Genomic DNA, 12,247 nt, shown 5'->3' with positions numbered 1-12,247 from the left:
AGAGTATAGGCAACTACACTGAAGATGACAAGATACACTGAGATATCCACTCTGGTTTGATTATTATCTGCTTTTGAAGTTTTACACTACCCACAATGTTTTTTTAATTAATATTGTTATGTACTGCTATATTCAGTTATACTATGCCTGATGATGTAGACAGTTGTATTGAAGATAACAAGAGGCAACACAGTAACCATTGTACAACACCTTGTATTATGGTTTTGTATGACTTTTTCATTTCATGTTTTTATAGTAATATGTTTTGTTTTATCTTGCTTTGTTTTGTTTCTCCCTCTAATATAGAAAGGACAGAAATCCATGTTGAGACTCATGCATGCATGGAACCTATAAACAGTTTAAGAGAACTGATCATGTAACGCATGATGAAATGATCATCTACTTCGAAGAAAAAGAGACACTACAGTACTCAGTGCTGATCCCGTAGTATCATGATGTAAAATCCAGCAATACTACTATTCTTTGCTGAGAGTAATTTTAGCCTGCTTTGTGTTGTTTAGTCTTAACATACATGAGGATATGGACAGCTGTTTTGAAAAGAATGAGAGACACAATGACAGCCATTGTTGACCTCCCTTTTGTCTGATCTTGAAGACCCTAAAATGCCTTCTTCATCTTGTTCAGATCAGTTCTATACTATGTTGTTTCATGTAAATTCTCTGAATGTGAAGATATGGTCAGCTATTTGGAAGAAAACACAATATGATAGTGAAGATCTCTGATTGTCTTGCTTTGAAATTTATGTCTCTTACATTGCTTTCTTATGTTGTGTTTTGCTCTGTTCTGTTGTATCCAGTTTTTCCCTCTTTAAAATAAAAGAAAAAGACCATTAAAAGAAGAAAAAAATATTTTTCTGTCCTAAACATTACCTTTAGCTATAATCTCTTTCTTTGCCCCTCCCCTCCCCCGCCAAAAGCCCAAAACAAACAAAAATTTGTTTGTTTCAACATTAAATCCATTTGGGGTGTGTGTGATCTTTCTGAGGCAAGATTTTACTATATAGGTTCAGGCTGGCTTAGAACTCACTATATAGTCTAGGCTGACCTGAACTTACAGTGATCCTCCTGCCTCAGCCTCTGGAGTGCTAGGATTGCAGGCATGCGCTCCCATGCCCAGGTCATTGTTTTAGTCCTCGTTGTCTTCTTCTTCCTCCTCCTTTTTCTTCTCCTCCTCTTATTCTTCTTCCTCTTCCTGTTCTTCCTTTTCTTCCTCTTTTTCCTCTTCTCTCTTTCTCTTTTTTCCATTTTCATTCTAAACCACCAAGTTAAGATGCTTGGTGTCCTATCTGTTCATCTATTACCTTTACCTTAGTATACCTCTAGTACAGTTGAGAGAAGAATTCTTTTATTTAAGGATTTTGACACTTGAGCTTTTCAAAATGTCTCAAATTTTTAATACTTTATAGTTAACAATGGATGACAGTTTTTGCCTTGTTCAATTTTCATTTATACCTGGTGGAAGTTTTAATCACTTGGCCATTTTTTTCTATTCTTTTTTCCATGTCCTTGGAGATGATGCCATATGAATCGTACTAACTTCTGTAAGTGATCATATTAAAAAATTACTGCTGAATAGTTAGAATTTGATGGCACGGAATGAACTCGCTTAATGCATCCTTTCATTCAGTTTATTTTCTATGTATACCTACTAATTGTCTTTCCATTATCATATTAGGAGTAATGGTGCTAAGCAGCAGCTGTTGATGAGATTTTGGATATCTTTTTATATTGTTACATTCAGTTTACATACATTTTTTGATGCTGTTCACCATGTTCTTTTTCAGTTGAAGCTTTTAGCTATTATTATATCTATTCATAAAGCCAGAATCCCATGGGGTTATTGTGATGCTTCAATTTGATATGTCAGATAGTTGAAGAATGATGAAACATTTGTACAGATATTAGTTATGACTCTTAGGAGGTACGATACTATCATTTCTGTTTTACTAAGTGGCTTTGGATTTACATTTGACTTCTGCTAGAAATCTAAGTAGAATCTTTAAATGAATACATTTAAATCAGTTGTGCTTGGAGAATATTGACAAACAGAATGTGCCTCAGTATTATGTAGTTCATCTCACACTGAAAGAATAGTTAATGGGAATTGGAATCTTGTTCATTTCAATACAGGTGAATGTATATCGAATCCCTGCTAATACAAAGTTTTAATTTTTATATTTCATAAGTTACACAATAAAGGATAATTCTAATTTAATAAGCTAAGCACAATTTTGGCAGTAGAGACAGATTATTTTTATTGAGCGATCTTAGCCTTAGAAATTTGGTCTCTAATTACTTTCTGTGCTTCAGTAGCTTGTTGATGTTTTGTTTATCTAGAGAACATCAGGCTTGTTCTTAGTTATAATAGATAATGCTAGTCTGGGATTCTGTTGTACTAATTGTGGTGAATGTAGCATCTAAACAGATGAGTTACATATTTCCCTGTATTTTTCCTGTCTTTGTTTCTAGCCTTTCAGACTTTTACTCTGCATCTTCAGTTATTACGGAAAAATTTAAACCATTTCTATTGGAATAGTGTACACACTGTTATTTTTCTACCTTCTTTTATCATATTGGTCTTTTTGTGTTTTATAGCAACAGTACTCAAAATGTGGTCTTGAGATTAATGCTGGTTTACAGACTATCTGCACTGGTCTGTGATAAATTAAAGATGGAATTTCAGAGTAAAAATTTAGAAATTTTACTTTATTTTTTCCTGCTGAATTGTCACTTTGCCCCTGCTGGGCTCAAACTTGTGATCCTCCTCACTCATTGCTGGAATTATAAGCATGCACCACCATGCCATGGTACATTGAGAAACTTTTATAGCAACTTGACATTACCATGACATCTAAACATAGAAGTTTAAAAAAATTCACTTGACTTTTACAAAAGTTTTTTGAGTGCATTGATAATGTAAGTGTGGTATTTTGTCAAGTTACAGATGTATTTTACTTTGTTATACCCTTCTCATTCTATTCGTTGTATCTGGTAACTGGGTTTGCATTTTTCTTGTTTGAACTGCATTTCGGATACCCCACCCTGTAAAAACTAATCAAGAATTCCTCCACTGAGCTATGTCCTCAGCACTGGATAGTACTTTAAAAAGTCTTTGTGTTTATCCTTTTTCTATGTGAAAACTGATTTAAATCAACTTTCTTAGCTTTTACGTTGAATTAAAAATTTTTAAAAATTATGTATAATTCTTTTATCTTGTATATTGGGCCTCATTCATGGTAGATGGTATTCTTTGTTTGTGCTGTGGTTTTTCATGTATTTATATTTTGGACTGAGGCAGTGCTTTTTGGAAAAGTGCTAAATTCCTTGAAGCCTAGGTTGAAGTTACTCTATGGTCTGGGTTGAAGTTACTTTCTTTCACAGACAAATTGCCTATTCTTTGTCCAGATTCCTGCCTTGTAGTTTAACAGCACTTTCAATTACATCTTCAAAGTTTATTGGCTCAGGCACACAGTGTGAATTTAATCTGAGAACTTTTGGGAAAGTTCTATGTGGTTATAATCTTAAACGAATTGAAACTTCTCAAAATGTTGAAATTACGAAATTTGATACAGGTTAGTGGTTGCCAAGTTAGAAATATTAGGGGTAGTGAGGTTGGGTATAACTACAAAGTAGTAATGCAAGAATTATCTATGTGTGTGTTTGTATGTTTCTTGTTGACATGAAAATGTAGCCCTGGACTACTATTTTTTATTCAGGTGTTTTGTCAATCTCCTTACAGTTTTAGTTTCTGAGCCTTGTGAATTCATCAAAATAGAAGTTTAGTTTCACCAATGTTAGGCATATACACTCAGGATAAAGACTGGTTTTTTAGTTTAATTACTCTTTCTTAAAGTTTCTGCTTTCGTTTGCTAGTAGTTTATATGGATGTTGTATTTTTTTTTGCTAGGTAAACAATTAGTTAAATCAACTTTTCACCCTAACCTTTAAAATTGTAGCCAGTGGTATGGAGGTATCTAGCTTTCTATATAGCTGGAAGCTAATGTTCTCTTCTGTCTTCAGTTTGGCCTAATATGATTTTTGTGCATGTACGCTTTAATACTTTTGTTATTTTTAGATACTTTTCTTTATCTTCTTGGATTTTTCTGTTACTGTCTATTCTGATTTATTTTCAGTTATATTGTTGTAATCTTGTTTCCTACCTTTTTCTAGCCATATTATGGTTTCTTAAAAAATATAATAGTCAGGAGTCAGTTTTACTCATATTTCATGTTATGTAAATGCTGTCTCTTCTTTTAAACTCTTACTGGATATTCTAGTACCTTTGACTGCTAGACTGAAGAATTCATTTGGGGAGTTATGTCTTGTGCATGCTAGGTTATGTAGCATCATACCTGGCCACTAGCCATTAGATCAGTGTTACAGTCAGGGTTTCCCAAGGAAAAGATTTAATACAGAACACATATGTCATAGGCTTAGTTTATAATGTTTACCCAGAGAGTTAAATGCAAAAGAGTGTGGGATATGTGTCCATACACAGAAGACCAAAGAATCCAGCTGAGAACCTGGATCCCATGGCAATATCCTGTGAGTCCAGCTGAAGACCTTGAACTCATGGTAGTGTCCTCCATGAGTCCATCTGGAGGACTAGAGCCCATGGCAATATGTTATACAAGACTGTGTCAAGGATCTGCACTGAGAAGGCCAAAAGGTCAGTGGTGGAAGCTAGAATGTTCTGCAATAGCAGGATAAAGGATCTGTGCCAATAGGTTGAGGGATCTGTACTTGAGCAAGAAAGCAATGTTCAAGGTAAAGACCAGAGCTCCCCCAAAAAGAACAGCAGCGATCTTTGGTAACAGTGAGAGCCCAGGTTCCTTCAAGAACCAGTGGCATTCCCCATCATCTTCAGTTTTTTTTTTTTTTTTTTAATTTTTGTGCTGGGAATCAAACTCAGGACTGTGCACTTGCAAGGCAGTTGCTTATACCACTGAGCTAACTCCCCAGCCCCAGCTTTTTTTTTTTTTTTTTTTTTTTTTTATGCTATTGGCAGCAATCCTCAGGTTGGCCTTCCACACCCAGTACTGTACTAATTTAATTCAGCTGGATGTTACAAATTCTCATTAGTTAATCTACCAAATGAACCTGCGCTACTTGTGCCTCAGCAGGCTGTTTGTTATCATTGAAAGCTCTGAAAGGTTTGCAATCATTGCACTAGATGCAAATGATATCTCCCATTTGGTCTTTGTTTGTTTGTTTGTTTTGTTAAGACAGATTTTTTTGTTTTGGTTTTTCGAGACTGTCTTGCTACGCTATTCAGGCTGGGCTCCAACTCAGTATATAGCCCAGCCTATCCTTATACTCCTGGGAATTCTCTTACCTCAGCCTTCTGAGTGCTAGGATTACAGATACTTGCACCACACGTGGCTAGTAACTCCCATTTGTGACAAGTGAAAGTACTGTCTCCAGTCATTGCCATACATTCCTTAGGGATAATGTATTCTTGCGGTGACAACTACTGTCCTAGCTATATGTGATTTTGGTTTTAGCCAAGGATCCTTCTTTGAATATCTTTGCCTACTGTGACATTTTACCTTCTGGATTTTCTATGGAATGTGGGGTGTGTGTGTGTGTATGTCTTTGCAAGCTCCAAAGGCTAGGCTGATGTCTTGTTTTTTTTCCTTGCTACTTTGGTTGACCCTATGTACTTGTTGTATAAAATACATTTATTACTTTTTTCTTATTTTTAAAATTTTTTATGGTATAATAGTACTTTAGGCAATTGGATTGCATTATAAAATGTGGAGAATTTTGAAGTGTTGTAAATTATGAGACTCAATGGTAATAATTTTGAGACTTTTGCATGATAAAATTAATACCCACATTGTAATTTTGTGTGTAATCAGTAAGAACTCCAGAAAATTCGAGACATTTCTAGGTAATCATAAAAATACAAAATGTAATTTCTGTTACATGTGCCCATTGTACAAGTAGCCAGAAAACTGTATAGTAGGACAAAATTTTTTTCTTTTCTTTTTCTCTTTTTTTAAAAATCTTTTTGAGACAGGATTTTACTATGCAATTTAGGCTGGCCTTGAACTCACTTTGTAGGCCACACTGACCTTGGACTTGTAATGAACCTCCTGCCTCAGCCTCCTGAGAGCTGGGATTACAGATGTGTGCGGCCATGCCCAGCAAAATCTTTCTTAATATCTGAGAAATACAGAAAGTGGAAGGGTTTGTGAAAAGGTGAAGGAAAAATGTTAATTTCCACTGAGTCTGATGAACAAAGTGATCAGTATGTCCTGATAAACTGTTTGAGGGATGTAGTGTCTGGTTAGGAATGATTTGTACAAAGGTGACAGACATGATATGTGAATGGTAATAAGTTGAATACAAGTTGAGCACAGAGAGTTTGGGTTGTTATTGCAAAGTAAAGAAAAATGTATGTTTTGTTTCACTGGAAAAGATATTGCTCTATTAGTCTTAACACCATTTTTTTAATAAGCAAATTTCAATAAGAAAGTAAATTGAAGCTGATTTTATCAATTTATGAAAGGTACCTGTTATGGTTTAAGAACTGGTGGTCAACTTAATGCCAGCTGGATTACATCAGCATGGCATTGAGTGAAGATGCTCCACCTGAGGAAAGTTGCCAGGATAAATAGGAGGAGAGAAGAAGGGAGGTGTTGAGGATTGAGGCGTTAAGGAGGCATTGTGGGTTCTCCTATGAGTGGCTGTCTGAGCTGTTGGTTCTCCTGGAGAAGCTTTGGTCCTCACATTGAGCATTGCTTCCTGGGCTCGGAGGAGAAGACATGTGCTGCTTGGTCTCCAGGATGAACTCGTCATGCTGCTTCCTGGCACGTACCCGACTGCTTGTCCTCGAAGGAGCACGGGGCCTCTGTGTCGCTGAGGACAGCTGTGGTGCCGTTCAGGATAGCCCTGGTCTTTGTTGTGAGTGTGACTTCTCGGCTCCAGCGTAGAGCCCTCATCCCACTAGTATAGCTCCTTCATCCTGCTGGCATAGACTTTCTGGCTTCCACCGCTGACCCTTGGGTCTTCCCGGCATGGATCCATAAAAGAGACTGGCATGAGTCCTTCTTGTGGGCTCTGGACCTCCAGTTGGACTCGTGGAGGCATTGTCCTGAGCTCTGGATTTTTATCTGGACTCATGTGGGACGTTGCCATGGGGTTTAGGCTTTTGACTAAATAATCTATGTCTTTGGTGTTGTGAATAGATTTCCTGCATTTCCCTGTGTTAGCTCGTGATGACCATTATAAAAATATTATAAACTCCATGTCCTGATCCTAATTGTTCTCCACACAACCCCTGACTACAACAGTACCAGATTGCTTTCTGATCTTGGTGAATAGTAATTGATAGAGTTATTTCCAAAAGATGAAAAATATTAACAAAAATGAGAAATATAAAATAAAAAGCGGCCTTTATTCTGAGAACACGGAGAGAGATGACCGGCACCCCACCGCTGGCGTCCGGCGATCTCTCCGGCGGACACGCAGCATGGGGGCCTGTAAATAGCCTCGGTTTGGGGTGGAACCTAAGGCGGGCATTAGGGATACACAGGTAGCCCATTGGTCCTAGGTTTGGCGCCATATGTAAATTCCCAGGGGCGGGAAGATGGCGTCACAGGTAACTTCCTAGGGGCAGGGCAAGACGGGGCTTCCTGCTTCCGGTTGTGGCTTTCCTGGCTACAGTGTCCTGTCTGGGCCAAAACCTTTCAGTAATCATTAGAATAATATGGTTCATGTAGAAAAATTAAAGGGAAATGAAATTTGTGGAAAAAAAAGTGATACTTCCTCAAAGCACAGCTATTTTTTTAAATTAATTTTATTCTCTTAAATTTTGTTTAATCTCAATGTTTTACCATATTTAAATATATAATGGTCTATGATTATGTATAGATAAGTATGTATATATAAATAGGCCATCATATCTATATATTTATCTATAAACATTTTTCATTGAATGTTATGAACATTTCTCCTATGGATGTTAAATGTTAGATACTTGTTTTAATTGTATAGCATTTTTTCTCCAGTTGTGTGCTTCTCAAAATTTGATTTATATTGGAATGTTCTGTAGTTTGTTAAAAGGACAGAGGCAAAACATTTTATCCATTCTATTTGTGTTTGTCAAGGTCATCACAGATTTTAAGAATAATTGATCTAAAGAATGTCCTTCTGATACAATGTTTGTATTCCTTTTAATTTGAAGAGACGCTTTTTCTCATCATTTAGAACATTTTTTATAATGTTTTATTCCTTTGTTCAAACTGTTTTCAAATCATCATGCATGCTACTTAAAAACTTACATCAGTTTTTTTTTTGCAGTGCTAGGGCTTGTTAAACCTAGGATCTTGCACATTATGGGTAAGTGTTCTACACTGAGCTGGAAATTCCCAGCCCTCCAACCTTTTTTTTTTGTTCGTTTGTTTTTCTTTTTGGTGGTGCTAGGGGTTGAACCCAGGGCCTGCATGCAAGGCAAAAACTCTACCTTCCTGGCCCACGCCCCTATCTTTTTAAGTGATACATTAGAACACAACTCTTATACGTATTAATGATGTAGGGTTATTTGAATACATGTGTACATTGTGTAATGTTTAAATCTGGTTAAACAAATCTACTCAAATATTTGTTTTTTATGATAAAAGTTTCAAATTCCTTCTAGCTTTTTTAAATGTATAATACATTGTTATCTGTAGTTACCCTACTATGCAACAGCATTCCAGAACTTCTTGTTCCTATCTGATAATAGATAGGTATCAGTGGATCAAGATTTCCCTGTCCCTTTCTTCTATTTTCTATCATCTCATGACCATCAATGCTGTTCTCAACTTCTGTGACATCAGTTTTTTTGGGTTCCACATCTGAGGGAGATCATATGGAACTTCTTTCTGTGTGTGGTTTATTTTACCTAACCTCAGTTCCATCTGTGCTGCAAATGAGGGATTTAATTCTTTTTTTTTTTTTGAACACAGTATTTCACTGTATATATAGTACAACCTATTCTTATCACTCATTAATTAAGGGTGCGCTGGTTGTTTTCATTTTTTGTCTTTTGTGAACCGTGCTGCAGTAAACATTGGAGTGCAGGTATTTTTTTTTTTTTGACATACTTGTTTCTTTTGGATCTATATTGAATAAGTCATATAATAGCTGTGTTTTTAGAGCTATTATTGAGTATTGAATGAGTCATATAATGCTCTATTTTTAATTTTTTGAAGAACTTCTATACTTTTTCCATGTTTGTACAATTTTCAGTAAATTTTTAAACCTGATAGTGACTACATAGCATTCTACTGAGAGTATTCTTAAATTTGTTAAAAATGTAGGGCTGAGATGTAGCTCAGCAGTACAAGTGCCTGCCTGGCAAGCACAAGGTCCTGAGTTCAATTCCTGGTTTATCCTGCCATGTAGTTTTTCATTCACTTTTATTAATATAAACATAGCTTATGTCAACTACTTCTTTTTTTCTTTAATTTTGAAGGTAGTAAAATACAAGAACACAAGACAGAAAAAAGCCAATTGAGATAGTGCAGTGGAATTGGTACAGAACTTCAGTACAGGATACAGGATAGCAGTAATAGGTAACATAGTATATCTTGTTATCTTCGCAATAGTTGTCCATTCAATCAGGTATAGCAAAATCAAACCAAAAACAGAACATTATAAAACCAAGCAAAACAGAATGTTGAATAGAGCAAAACAGTTAATCACAACAAAGCAAAACAGTGAAAACAGTATTTGCCTTCAAAGAGAAGACAGAAGGGAATCCCCCATATTTGCTAAATTGCATACAGTCATCCTCCCTAGAGATGCTCAGACCTCTGGCCCCAGGTCAGCATAATCAACCCAACAATACAAGCATTTAGTTGCTTTGTGTGCCTTAATTGTTATCTACTCTGGCTGTCCAAGATACCATCCACTTGCCAAGGGTGGGGTGGGGGCCGTACTTGGGACAGTTGATTCTTAGCACATGCTGGCCCTGGCCCATAGTCTCATTGGACACACTGACTTGTTCTTTCCCTGGCACGCCCCCCTGCTTGCTGTTGCTGTGGTAGCTTACCAGGAAGGAGGGTGAGTTGTTTTCTTGCTGGGCCCCCAAGTACCAACATGGCTGGATCTCAGGAGACACTGACTTGTCCTCCCTGGTATGCCTGCTGCTCACTGGTGCTGCTGTTGCTTACGAGCAGGGAGGGCTTGTTTACCTCAACTTTTTAATGAATCTTTGTCTGTCTCTCATATTCTTTATAGAATTCTTTATAGAAGCTTCCATTGTAGTTCACTTCTTATAATTTACCACACAAAGCTTACTCTTCCTTCCTTAGTTTAAAAAAAAAAAAAAAAGGACCATATTTTTGTAGCTGGGCCTATTGGCAGTGTTGGATTCTTTTTTCTGTTTCTATGTATTTTCCTGCCTTCAGGGGGTTAAGTATAACCAAAGGGCTAAGTTATAGTTTATGAAATGTAAGCTGAAACTTAGTATTAGAGTTAGAAGGGAGCAATGTGGCCATTTATCCTCTTTTTTTCTTGTTTTTTCTGCTGCAACGTGGGAATACTCTTTGGAATTCTTAAAACCTTCTTGGGATATGGGGTGACTCTGAATATAAATAATGTATGGTAGAGCAAAAACAATGGGGGGAAATTGAGTTGTCAATATCTGGAGGTGCCACAGGACCTTTTATGTACCAGAAATGAATATGGGAGAAATAAATGTATCTCTTCCTTTTCCTCTTTTTTTATGATGATGTAAAAGGTCTGATGTAAGGAAATACGTATTGTATTATGGTAAAAGCTAAATCATGTTGAAAACAAATCTATGTTAAGACTAAAGAGAATAATCTTTGAAAAGGAAAATATTTAAAATTATACAGAGAATACATAATTCCTGGAACTGACAATTAAGTTGCTGAATTTTGTTAAGTACTTTTGATAATTGTAATAAATATTTCAGAAAACACTTCTTTCAGCTTTTGCCTAAAAGCTGTGTTTCTGAAAACAGAACATTGAAGATTATGCATTGTGTGGCATCAGAATACTGCAGCTCCATGAAAGTATTTTTTTCTTTTGGAAATACTGGGGATTGAACCCAGGGGCCTACATACATACTTAGCTCTGCTACCCTCTCTACTCTTTAAAATTATTTGATTTTTAAAATAGAACCTTGCCAGATTGCTAAATTGTTGAAACTGGATTTGAATTTGCAGTTCTACCTCAGTCTCCCAGAGTGCTGGTATTAGAGACATGAGCCACCAAAACCAGTGACTTTCTAATATTATTAAATATCTTGGCTAATCACTTTGATGAATTCATTAGTTTTGCATACATTGAGTGACAGAGAAAAGATCTTACAATGTAGTTCAACCTGGCCTTGAATACACTGTGTAGCAAAGGCTGGCCTTGAATTTACAGTGATGTTCCTGCCTCAGCTTCCTAAGTCCTAGAATTATAGGTATCATTAATTTAACTTTTAATGCTCTTATATGAACTTTGTTGAAAAAATTTGATACATGAAAGTTTTAAAAACATCTTTATGACTATAGAGCTACTGAGTTTTAGTATTGCTTCTAAGAGAATTAGAATTTTAGTGTTAAATAAGTGAAGAATACACATTTTAAAAATTAAGGCTAATTTTGAGACAGTTTGAAGTATATAGAAAACTTGAGCAGAAACTGGAGTTTCCATATATCTGCTGTCCTAAGTATGCACAATATTTTTTATTCAAGATACGTATCTCTCTGTATATGATATTAGATATGGATAAAAAGACTACATCTTGAGCAATATATATATTATTTGGGAATGTCATATACTGTTAGGGTCTTTCTGCTCTACCCCAGGGCTTCCTAACCTCAACACTATTAACATTTTAGACCTGGTAATGCTTTGTTGAAGGAGAGTTGTTTTGTGCATTGTAGAATGTACAGGAGCATCCCAGACCTTTTCCTACTAATGTCAAAATAATCTCCAGTTACAACACCCAGAATTATCCCCCAGACATTGCTAGATGTCACTTGGGGGACAAAATCACCCCTAGTGGAGTACCATTGCTCTAAGTGGAATAGTAAATGTTAGAATTTTCTGTGCTTTGAATTGAGTCCAAATTTACAGTTCAGTGGATCTTCACATAGAAGTTATACAGATAAGAGATTGAACCTTTCCTGCTCCTTGGATACTGTGTGTGGTCTGCATAGTTGTCCTGAAGCTAAATTGCTTTGACTGTAAAATAGGGAAAAGTATTATTTAACTTG

The 12,247-nt window shown here is 36.1% G+C and overlaps 1 protein-coding gene across 7 annotated transcripts in view; it reads left to right on the top strand.

Moving 5' to 3' along the window:
* The window catches only part of Tbc1d5 (TBC1 domain family member 5), a 615,865-nt gene that overhangs the window by 28,948 nt on the left and 574,670 nt on the right, over window positions 1-12,247 (top strand). For 2 of the 7 annotated variants that reach the window (XM_063257824.1, XM_063257826.1), the window contains exon 2: window positions 8,328-8,366. The exons of the other annotated variants lie outside the window; for them this stretch is intronic. The gene's annotated coding sequence lies outside the window, so the exon portion shown is untranslated. The remainder of the gene's footprint in view (window positions 1-8,327; window positions 8,367-12,247) is intronic. 7 annotated transcript variants of the gene reach the window in all.

Source organism: Cavia porcellus, unplaced genomic scaffold (genome assembly GCF_034190915.1).
Source record: "Cavia porcellus strain 051 isolate PalLab524CR breed Dunkin Hartley unplaced genomic scaffold, mCavPor4.1 scaffold_10, whole genome shotgun sequence".
Classification (NCBI taxonomy): domain Eukaryota; kingdom Metazoa; phylum Chordata; class Mammalia; order Rodentia; family Caviidae; genus Cavia; species Cavia porcellus.
Note: the sequence above shows the minus strand (reverse complement) of the source record. Positions and strands in the feature narration are given on the sequence as shown.